This window comes from Vitis riparia, chromosome 16, assembly GCF_004353265.1.
Source record: "Vitis riparia cultivar Riparia Gloire de Montpellier isolate 1030 chromosome 16, EGFV_Vit.rip_1.0, whole genome shotgun sequence".
Lineage (NCBI taxonomy): Eukaryota > Viridiplantae > Streptophyta > Magnoliopsida > Vitales > Vitaceae > Vitis > Vitis riparia.
The window spans coordinates 22544712-22555497 of NC_048446.1; the positions used below are offsets into that span (position 1 = coordinate 22544712).

Sequence of the window (10786 nt, forward strand, 5' to 3'; positions counted from 1 at the left end):
ATTATTTTTAAATTTTTATAGAATAAAAATTTGTTTAATTATGTTTTAAAAATAATTTTTATGTATAATATTTTTTTAATTATTTCATATATTTATATAATTATTTTTTAAAACAGTCATAAATAAATAATAGAAAATAATTAAAAAATATTATCTAAAATTACCTCCTAAGAACATAAAACATGAAATAATTTATAAATGAATTTTTTCAAATCTAATTATAAATATAAAGTAGGTGAGAAACAGTGCAAATTTAAAAATTAAAATAATAATAATAATAATAATAATAATGCTTTAATTATTAGAATTTAGTTCCTAATAAATCAACACATTTTAAAGTATTCCACCGGTGAAGAGCAAACCATCCTTTTCCTAAACCCGACATTTTCAACAAGCGGTATATACTATGATACTACTTGAAAATAAACCAAATTCACAACCTTGACCAAGTTTAAATCAAAAGGCACATTAGGTTCCCCCTTTCGTGAAAGGAGTCCATTTGCTTGTTGGGCCTAGAATCATAGCCAATTGGGCCAAGTTTAAATCAACACAAACCTATCTGGGCTTGCTATATTATAGCAAGTTATCTGGACCCAATTAATGGGAGAGCCCAAATGGATCTTTATTGCATGTCGTACTTACTCTTGAGAAGTTGCTTAAGAACCACCATCAGATCTTCAGACATCATTTTTCCATGTTCGGACAGATTTGTGCAGAAATTTTAAAAACACTATAAAGAATATTATAGTGATCACTTTTATATTAATATTTCGATTTTATTTAAGTTTGAAGTCCACCAGGTCATTTGCACAAGAAAGATGATTACAAGTAGTGTACTTGGGACTGACATTATAATTAAATATGGATATAATTTTATTTTCCAACATGCTTCTTTCCCATGAATTTATTTATTTATTTTTTTAAGTTGATACCACTAGGACTGACATTATAATTAAATATAAGAAATATGTCCAACATGAATATAGTGATTATTTTATGTAATCAACAACCTTGAATATAGTAAATGTTTTGTTTTTCTACATCGATTCGTAAATATTAGTCTAACAAAATAAATAATTTATTTTTTATTCTAAAATATTGACAAATAAATAAACATGTCACATGGTGTTGTCATTGTTTTCTCTTGAGGTACGTAGCTAACATGATATTTTGTTAATTGTGACTTGCGATTAGCAGAGTAGGTAACATAATATTTTATCTCCTAAAGTATGAATACAATTTTGTAAGATGACGTATTTTTCTATGCAAATATTTTCTTGCTAGAAACAAACTACTTTTCATAGTTTTCCCTTTGGAATTCACTTCAGAAAATAAAAATAAAAATAATAAGAATTTACTTCACAAATCAGAAGATGTATGATGCCTCATTAGCATTAAGCAAACTCCTCCCTGCATCTTGTTTTCTTACTTTCAGGTTCTCCCTTCCGACTCCATTTTCCCTACTCCTTCTTGTTGAATAGACCCAATTTTCAGTTTCTTATGATGATGTCTCTAGAATTGGAATGCAATATTATGTCGACCCATAGGCTAGCTTGGATTTAGCCTAGCCTAGCACGTTTGAGACCCAGCATCAAAGCCCAATGGGGTTGAGGAAGTAATTCTAGGCCCAACGCAAAGCTATTTGGGTTATAGCTTTTTGTTTATATGAATTGCTATTATTACTATGTTTATTTGTGTAATTAGAGATCTTGTGCGTGAGATTGATGAAGACTTGATCATTGTTGATATTGGAATATTAATTGAATTTATAGATAAAATAGAAATTTAATGTTGGGGATAATTACTTAGAGCACATGTTCATTCTTCTCTAGGTAGTTCCATATATTGAGTAAGAATTAAAATATCTGAAATTAGATAAATATTGGTTGTTGAAATCTATGCACAAAAATAAAAAGTATTTTTAGTAATTTTGTTTAATTTTAGATAAATTTTGATAATTAATGTTTTTATATTTACAAATGATAGTTATATTAACTCAAGAAAAAAGAATAAAATACAATACCAATGACTATGAATGTTAATTTCTTATTTTAAACTTAAAAATAATTAAAAAGACAACTTAACGCTACAACATTAAGTTATTGGAGAAATACTCAATTTCAAAAAATAGCTTTCAAACAAGTTTTTCATTTTCTTGTTTTATAAAAAGAAAAATAGGGTAGTAGAGCATATGAATGGAATTTTCTCAGAAAAAGTTCCATGTATGTTGTCAAATGGTAAATTGAGCAAAAAAAAAAAAAAAAAAAACATTATAAATTCCCGCATCATTATGGCTGAGGGAGGAATGGATCGCCACTATAAAAGCTCATATAGCTGGGAAAGGAATGGGTTGCTGCTATAAAACCTCTTATAGCAATGTATGGCCCAATAAGCACAACCACATGGGTTGGGTTGCTGCTATAAAAGCTCTTATAGCAATATATGGCCCAATAGGCACAATCACATGGGCTTGTCCGCGACCATAGAGCCACAATATAAGCACTATCTCTCCTGCCCAATTTAAACTGCTGAACCCACTGAGAGCCATGTCTTTTATCGTTCACTCTTCTTAGCCACCATTAGAGACCATTGAACTCTTCTCCCAAAGCCATAATACCCATCCTCATTACTGTATATTTCTCCGACTAGATTCTTGTCGTCACTGACATCCTCATCACTGAGGGGGCTTAGATCAATGACCAACTCGCTCAACGACCAACTTCTTTAGCCACTTCACCGCCCACATCTTCTAGGTATTCTTTCGATCCCTTCCACGGCTTCACACTCTGTTATTCCTTTCTTTCTTTCTTTGATTTCAAATTGGGTTTCTTTTCATCACTTTTATTTCCTCCCATCTCTCTTTTTCTGGTTAGGGTTAGGGTTAGGGTTTGTGTTTGGATTCCCTGGTATATATTTACTAATTATTATGAGCATCAATCCCTCACCATACTTTCACATACCTCATCTCTGCACTCCTATTCTTCTTTCCATTTTCATGTGCATCGAAGCTTAGCTTGGAAGCAATGATTTCTCGTGTCCCTTCTCTTTTGTGTTTTTTTGTCTTCCGTGCAAAAGATGAAGTTGAAAATTTTAGTGATATGAAATTCAATGCAGTCTGCTATTATCATAGTGCCTTGTCTACACCTAATGAAATCAAAGGCTATGGAAGCTTTGGATGGAGCAAAGCTCTTTATTTTGCACCCTAATTAGGATGCTACACTTTGACTCATCTTAATCTTGTTTCCGTTTTTTTTCATTTTATTTATCCATTTATTTATTTTTTTATTTTGAATCCATCAAAGTAGTAACCCCCGTAGACTACTTCTTTTTCTTCATGTAAACACTAGAAGTATTTTGTCAAAAATCTGAAAATTCAAACGTTTTCATGTCATTTAACCATATTTATCTCATGTATAATTGCTACTCAGGAGAAACATTTGATAGGTTTTGGGGTTTATGCAATTTTGAAGGAGGGAAAAGGCTTCCTAATTTACCTCCCTCAATTTTCATTTCTTAGGATTCAAGTGGTAATCTTAAATGGACTTCAACATCTATTTTTCACCAACCATTCTTTTAATTCTATACAAATCTTGTTATCTCATGTATGGGGCAAATGCAATTTTGTGATTTTCTAACTTCTTAAAAATCAGGAATTGACTTTTTAGGCTCATTTTTACATTTTAAATTCAGTTGATTGACATAAGCTTGATATTTGTTCTTTGAGTGGAAATTTTGATGCTTATAGGAGAGACACTTTACTAATTTTATCTACTAGGTTGAAGGCATTTGCTTTTTCTTCCTGCCAATTTACTAATTATCAAATTCCTTTTCTTTCTGGTTCATTTTTCCCTTTCCCTTCTGTTTTCATTTAAGGCCACCATATCTCAGGCAATTCACATCCTGAGAGAGTTAGCTCCAACCAAATTGGCAAGAGAGTTAGCTACAGATCAAGATATAATAGCCAAGATTGGCTTATAAATATCTGAGAATGAAAATCTTACCATTCTTTCATTCTCTTTTATTGATTACCCCTTTTCATTAATGTAGAATATTTGAAACTCAATGGTACAAAGAGATATAGAATTCAGAAGCAGTTTTATATTTCACATATGTCATAGAGGTATAATTGAAAGACCAATTGAAAGAATCAAACTTGGGATCTTAGGTGTTAAGTTATATGTTATAACATGTCTAACAGGTCTAATCTGCCTAATTTGGCAAATAAGATGTTAGCAAGATGAGGGTTAGCTTAGGAGGTCCCACAGCACAAGGTAAGCCACTTGTGAGATTAAGCAGTCTGATTAGGAATACAATGTTTGGCTTCACAAGTCAATACAAGGCAAAATTAAAACAGTAATAATTTGATTTTAACCAAAATTGATGTCTTAACCACCATGTTTCCTTTCTAAATGAATTAAGATGGTTCAATTTGAATGGAACCTAATTAATTGGGAGATTCAAATAAGGTCACTTCCTATTAGAAATCGTTGCGAAGAGGAACTAACACAAACTTTTGATCAAACTTTGCCCTGCATCATGTTTGGCCCTTGAAGCCATATTTCACCAAATTGATTTAGTGGAAGAGGCTTCAATGTATCCATAGTAACTATTTGGGATTCATCATTTTTCTTTTGGTTGATCATTCTTTTTTTTGCTTTCTTTTTTTCTTTGTTCCTTTTTGGTTTTCAAGTTCCAAATCATTTAATCAAAGAAACAGTATTAATTTTTTTTTTTTTACTTTTACTTTAATGTACCTTCATTTTTGGGTACTAGGAGTCTTGTCTAGTGTGTTTTTTGTTTTTTGTTTTTCGTTTTTTTTACTCTACATAATATGGTGTAAATCCTAGTTTCCTTTTACTCAGAAAGCTCAAAGCAAGGAGGAATAAAGCGATGGTAAGACATAAGAAATGGGCACTCACCATGAATTTGTTTGTGTAGAAGAGTTTCAATGAAAAGAAGTGATGCAGGTACCCCATTCATATTAAAAGAATACAAGAAGCTAATAAGTTTATTATGTTTTACGAGTGCTCCAATAGATCAGATGGTGCTTACAGGTGATTTCCTATTCACCTATATTCATCTTCTTTTCAATTATGAGGGTGACATCATGATGATTCTTAGTTAATTTTCTTCTTCTTTTTCATCTACTTATGCAGAAGTAACCCTTTGCACATAATTTTGTACAAAAACTATATCATATTTCATTAATATTTTATTCTACTTTATACCATCCATTAAATATGACATTAATTTACATAATTTCATTACTTGCATGTGTTTAACATTCATGATACATAATATTTGGCTTTTTCTCGAGATGATAGTACAAATTAAGAATCTTAAAGATTGAATTTTCTTGGCTACTTGAAGAAGCTGCCAAGGCACCTTCACAAACAAGATCAAATAATATCTTATTTGGTCAAAAAAGTTATTTATTGTCTTCTTGAAATATAGAACACACTTTTTCAGAGAAATCTATAATTGAAAAGTTCATAACTTCTTCCCTTCATCACATTTCTTAGTAAGGAGTCAAAGCCTTCCAAGGCAAGGACAAATATTCATTTATTGCTAAGAAAATTCACATGGTAGGGCATCGTTTGAAATGTTGGACACATGTACCTACAAGAAAAGTGAGATATTGTGACATAGTTTTAATTGGGCCAACAAAATCCACAACCAAAACATATATATAGTATCATACTTGTATAAGCCGCAACAAATTAGAAATTTCCGCATCATTATGGCTGAGGGAGGAATGGATTGCTACTATAAAAGCTCATATAGCTGGGGAACGAATGGGTTGCTGCTATAAAAGCTCTTATAGCAATATATGGCCCAATAGGCACAATCACATGGGCTTGTCCGCGACCATAGAGCCACTATATAAGCACTATCTCTCCTGCTCGGTTTAGACTGCTGGACCCACTGAGAGCCATGTCTTTTATCATTCACTCTTCTTAGCCACCATTGAAGACCATTGAACTCTTCTCCCAAAGCCATAATACCCATTCTCATCACTGTATATTTCTCCGAGTAGATTCTTGTCGTCATTGACATCCTCATCACTAAGGGGGCTTAGATCAATGACCAACTCGCTCAACGACCAATTTCTTTAGCCACTTCATCGCCCACATATTCCAGGTATTCTTTCGATTCCTTCTACGGCTTCACACTCTGTTATTCCTTTCTTTCTTTCTTTGATTTCAAATTGGGTTTCTTTTCATCACTTCTATTTCCTCACATCTCTCTTTTTCTAGTTAGGGTTTGTGTTTGGATTCCTTGTTATATATTTACTAATTATTATGAGCATCAATCCCTCACCATACTTTCACATACCCCATCTCTGCACTCTTATTCTTCTTTCCATTTTCATGTGCATTGAAGCTTAGCTTGGAAGCAATGATTGCTCGTGTCCCTTCTCTTTTGTGTTTTTTTGTCTTCCGTACATAAGATGAAGTTGAAAATTTTAGTGATATGAAATTCAATGCAGTTTGCTATTATTATAGTGCCTTGTCTGCACCTCATGAAATCAAGGCTATGGAAGCTTCGAATAGAGCAAAGCTCTTCCTAATTAAGATGCTACACTTTGACTCATCTTAATCTTGTTTTTTTTTTCATTTTATTTATCTATTTATTTATTTTTTATTTTGAATCCATCAAAGTAGTAACCCCCTTGGACTAATTTTGTTCTTCATGTAAACACTAAGAAGAAGGGGAAAAATGAATATTAAGTTTATCGAAATTAATGGGTATGGACTAGAAGCATTTTGTCAAAAATCTGAAAATTCAGATGTTGAAAATCATGTCATTTGATTATATTTATCTCATGTACAATTGCTATTCAGGAGAAACATTGGATAGGTTTTGGGGTTTATGCAATTTTGGAGGGAAAAGGCTTCCTAATTTACCTTCCTCAATTTTAATTTCTTAAAATTCAAGTGGTAATCTTAAATGGACTTCAACATCTGTTTTTCACCAACCATTCTTTTACTTCTATACAAATCCTGTTATCTCATGTATGGGGCAAATGCAATTTTGTGATTTTCTAACTTCTTAAAAATCAGGAATTGACTTTTTAGGCTCATTTTTACATTTTTAATTCAACTGATTGACATAAGCTTGATATTTGTTCTTTGAGTGGAAATTCTTATGCTTATAGGAGAGACACTTTACTAATTTTATCTACTAGGTTGAATGCATTTTCTTTTTCTTCCTGCCAATTTACTAATTATCAAATTCCTTTTCTTTCTAGTTGGTTTTTCCCTTTCCTTTCTGTTTTCATTTGAGGCCATCATATCTCATGCAATTCACATCCTGAAAGAGTTAGCTCCAACCAAATTGGCAAGAGAGTTAGCTACAGATCAAGATATAATAGCCAAGATTGGCTTATAAATATTCAAGAATGAAAATCTTATCATTATTTCATTCTCTTTTATTGAGCACCCATTTTCCTTAATGTGGAATATTTGAAACTCAATGGTACAAAGAGATACAAAATTCAGAAGCAGTTTTATATTTCACATATGTCATAGAGTTCTAATTAAAAGACCAATTGAAAGAATCAAACTTTGGATCTTAGGTATTCAGTTATATGTTATAACAGGTCTGACTGGTCTAATCTGCCTAATTTGGCAAATCAGATGTTAGCAAGATGAGGGTTAGCTTAGGAGGTCCCACAGCACAAGGCAAGCCACTTGTGAGATTAAGCAGTCTGATTAGGAATACATTGTTTGGCTTCACAAGTCAATACAAGGCAAAATTAAAACATTAATAATTTGATTTTAACCAAAATTGATGTCTTAACCACCATGTTTCCTTTCTAAATGAATTAAGATGGTTCGATTTGAATGGAACCTAATTAATTGGGAGATTCAGATAAGGTCACCTGTTGTTAGAAATCGTTGCGAAGAGGAACTAACACAAACTTTTGATCAAACTTTGCCCTGCATCATGTTTGCCCTCGAACCCATATTTCACCTAATTGATTTGGTGGAAGAGGCTTCAATGTATCCACACTAACTATTTGGGATTTTTTTTTTTTTTTTCTTTTGGTTGATCATTCTCTTTTTTGTTTTTTTTTCTTTGTTCCTTTTTGGTTTTCAAGTTACAGATCATTTAATCAAAGACACAATAACCAAAAAAATTTTACTTTTACTTTAATGTACCTTCATTTTTGGGTGCTAGGAGTTTTGTCGAGTGTTTTTTTTTTCTCCAGTTTTTCATGTTTTTTGGTTTTCTCAAAATATAATGTAACTTCAAAGTTCCATCAGAGAAAAAGAAAAAAAAATGCAATCCCCATCAAAGAAACAAAGATTCATTTAATGATTTCATCTTACTAGTCCCTCTAGCGATATATCTGAAAGGGGTTTACTATTACGCTTCTTGTTTAGCTATTTGCTAACATCAGCCATCCTCTTCATCCATTGACTGCCCTATGTATCAATAATTTAAAAAACTCTCCTTTCAATGCTTCACTATGTTTCGCTATCATAAAAACAAGTTTATAGCCTAACTCTCCACATGATACAATGAGCTATAATTCATTGAATTCCAGTCTCCAAACGTTTTACTATCTTTTATGTCATGTTCATTTGATTTTTCTTTTTCATTCTTTGACTGGGTGGGGACAATAGGCATCTCTCTCATTTGGCCCCTGCATTTTGAAGATAAGGCATTTCCTTTTTCTTTCTTTGTGTGGATGCACGTTCTATGGCTAGGTTTCTCTTAAGTTGGATAAAAATCTAGTCCCTAGTAGGGCCAATATCATCACCCCAATGGCATGTTTGCTTATTAGCAGGGTGGACAAAGTGAGACTTTGGCAAGACAACAGTAAAGAGAAAGCATAGAAAAGTTGAAACCTTTGGAGTAGCTCCATTGTTATCTTGAAAAAAAGAAGGAAACAACAAGATATTAATGAATTTTTTTTCCTATTTTTCTTAGAAAATGTGATAGAAGTTTGATAAAATTAATAATTAATAGTTTCTTATTTTCTTTCTGTAGAAAAGGTAACAACATAAAATTATTTCATAAGTTTTACCATTAAGTCTAGATTTTATCATGCAGGGGATTAACCTTAAGCATGATAGATAACAAGTAAACCCTTGACCAAAACAATAGGATTGCAACTGGGGCTGCCATCTCTCTAACCTCATCATACAAAGTTGGACAATTTGATATCAGCTTATTGGTTTGGAAGAAACTTATTTATTTATTTATTTACTTTTTGTTCCTTTTTTTTTTTTTTTCGTTTTTGATATTGAATATGCTAAAGCTAAATGTGATTGCTATGAAAGTGAATTACTTACAATAAGCATAAGAAAATTTAAAAAATGAATTTGTTTATTAACTTAATCTATTCTATAGAGCAATTTTATCATGCAATGATTTTTCCTTTCTTTCTTTCTTTCTTTTGATCATTGTATGAATTATTACAATAATAATAGTAATAAATAACAAGTAATAGTTTTTATAATATAAAGTTTTATGTGAAAAGAAATGCTTAAGAAATTAAGTTTTTTTCTAAGAAACAAATGAAAAAAAGAGTGAAATGGAAAATACTTTTTTTTCTTGTATTCACATAATTGAAGTATCTTAAAATGATAATTAAGCATATAGAGCATTTTCTTGAGTCAATTTTGGTCTTCAAATATTGAACTTGTGAATTTACTTGCGAGCTTTGTATTTAAACTGTCCTGAACTCAATGATTGGAATCTGAAATCTTGTGCAAATTTCCATGCAGGTATTAGTCTGATGCCTTTCTCTAAGGTTATGATCTTTCCAAAATCCCCCATGGTTAGATCATAAGTAGAATGAAAATTTTAGAGTCCTAAGTATGGCCTTTCTAAGGTTCTCTTTTAAAATACAAGTTAATAGGTTCATTATGTTGCATCACTAGTTTGGTATCTCTTAAATTCTATTTATTATTATGTCTGCATTCCATATTTTGACAAATTGAAAAATACCAGTAGACGTTGCTTTATATTTTTATTATAAAGCAACCAAATATTTTATTACACTAAAAACAATCTTTATATTTTGGTTTTTTAAATTAGGTGTTTATTACATGTTCCAGGCCTAAACAATTCAACAATTTATTCTTTAAAGATGGTTTGTACTTATAAGTAGCCATCCAAGTCAAATAATCAACAAATTAAGCTTAAGGTGAAAATTTTCAAATTACGAAAATTTTACATTTATCAAAAGAAATGAAAAAAACCAAGTTCTTATGTGGAATGTTTATTTTTATTGATCTTAAAGGCTAAGTTCTTGGCCTGACTACTGAAGAAGTTGTTAGACAGGTCTAAGCAGGTGAAGTTTGAAGCATTTAAAATAAATTAGAAGACTTGCAGAATGATAATTATTTGCTAGTGATAATAGTTGTAGCCTCAACCTTCTTTTGTTTCTGATATTAAGACAATTAGTTTTTTTTGGAAATGGAGTTTCCAAAAAATGGAGTTGGTGCTTCGCGGAAGAAAATGGGACTCTTTGGAAACAAGTGATAAGTAGGAAGTATGTGGTAGAAGAAGGGGGGTGGTGTGGGGGTTTTGGAAGGAAATTAGGAAGGAATGGCCTTTAATGAGGGGCAATTTCGTTTTCTCCATTGGGGATGGAAGAAGAGTGAGATTTTGGGAAGATAGGTGGTGCGACGACGACACTTTAAGCCGTTCCTTCCCTTCGTTGTTTGAGCTGACCGCTTCTAAAGAGGAGTGGGTGGCTGAGGTGTGGGTTGTTTCAGAGGAGGAGGGGGTTGGAATCCTCGCTTTTCTAGGCCATTTAATGATTGAG

The 10786-nt window shown here is 31.8% G+C and overlaps 1 long non-coding RNA gene across 1 annotated transcript; it reads left to right on the forward strand.

The window, feature by feature from the left end:
* The first annotated feature begins 6089 nt into the window (after positions 1–6089).
* On the forward strand, positions 6090–10034 carry LOC117933670. Its single transcript, XR_004654351.1, has 2 exons — positions 6090–6141; positions 9741–10034. It is a non-coding gene; the product is annotated as an uncharacterized LOC117933670 (long non-coding RNA).
* Positions 10035–10786: the final 752 nt, after the last annotated feature.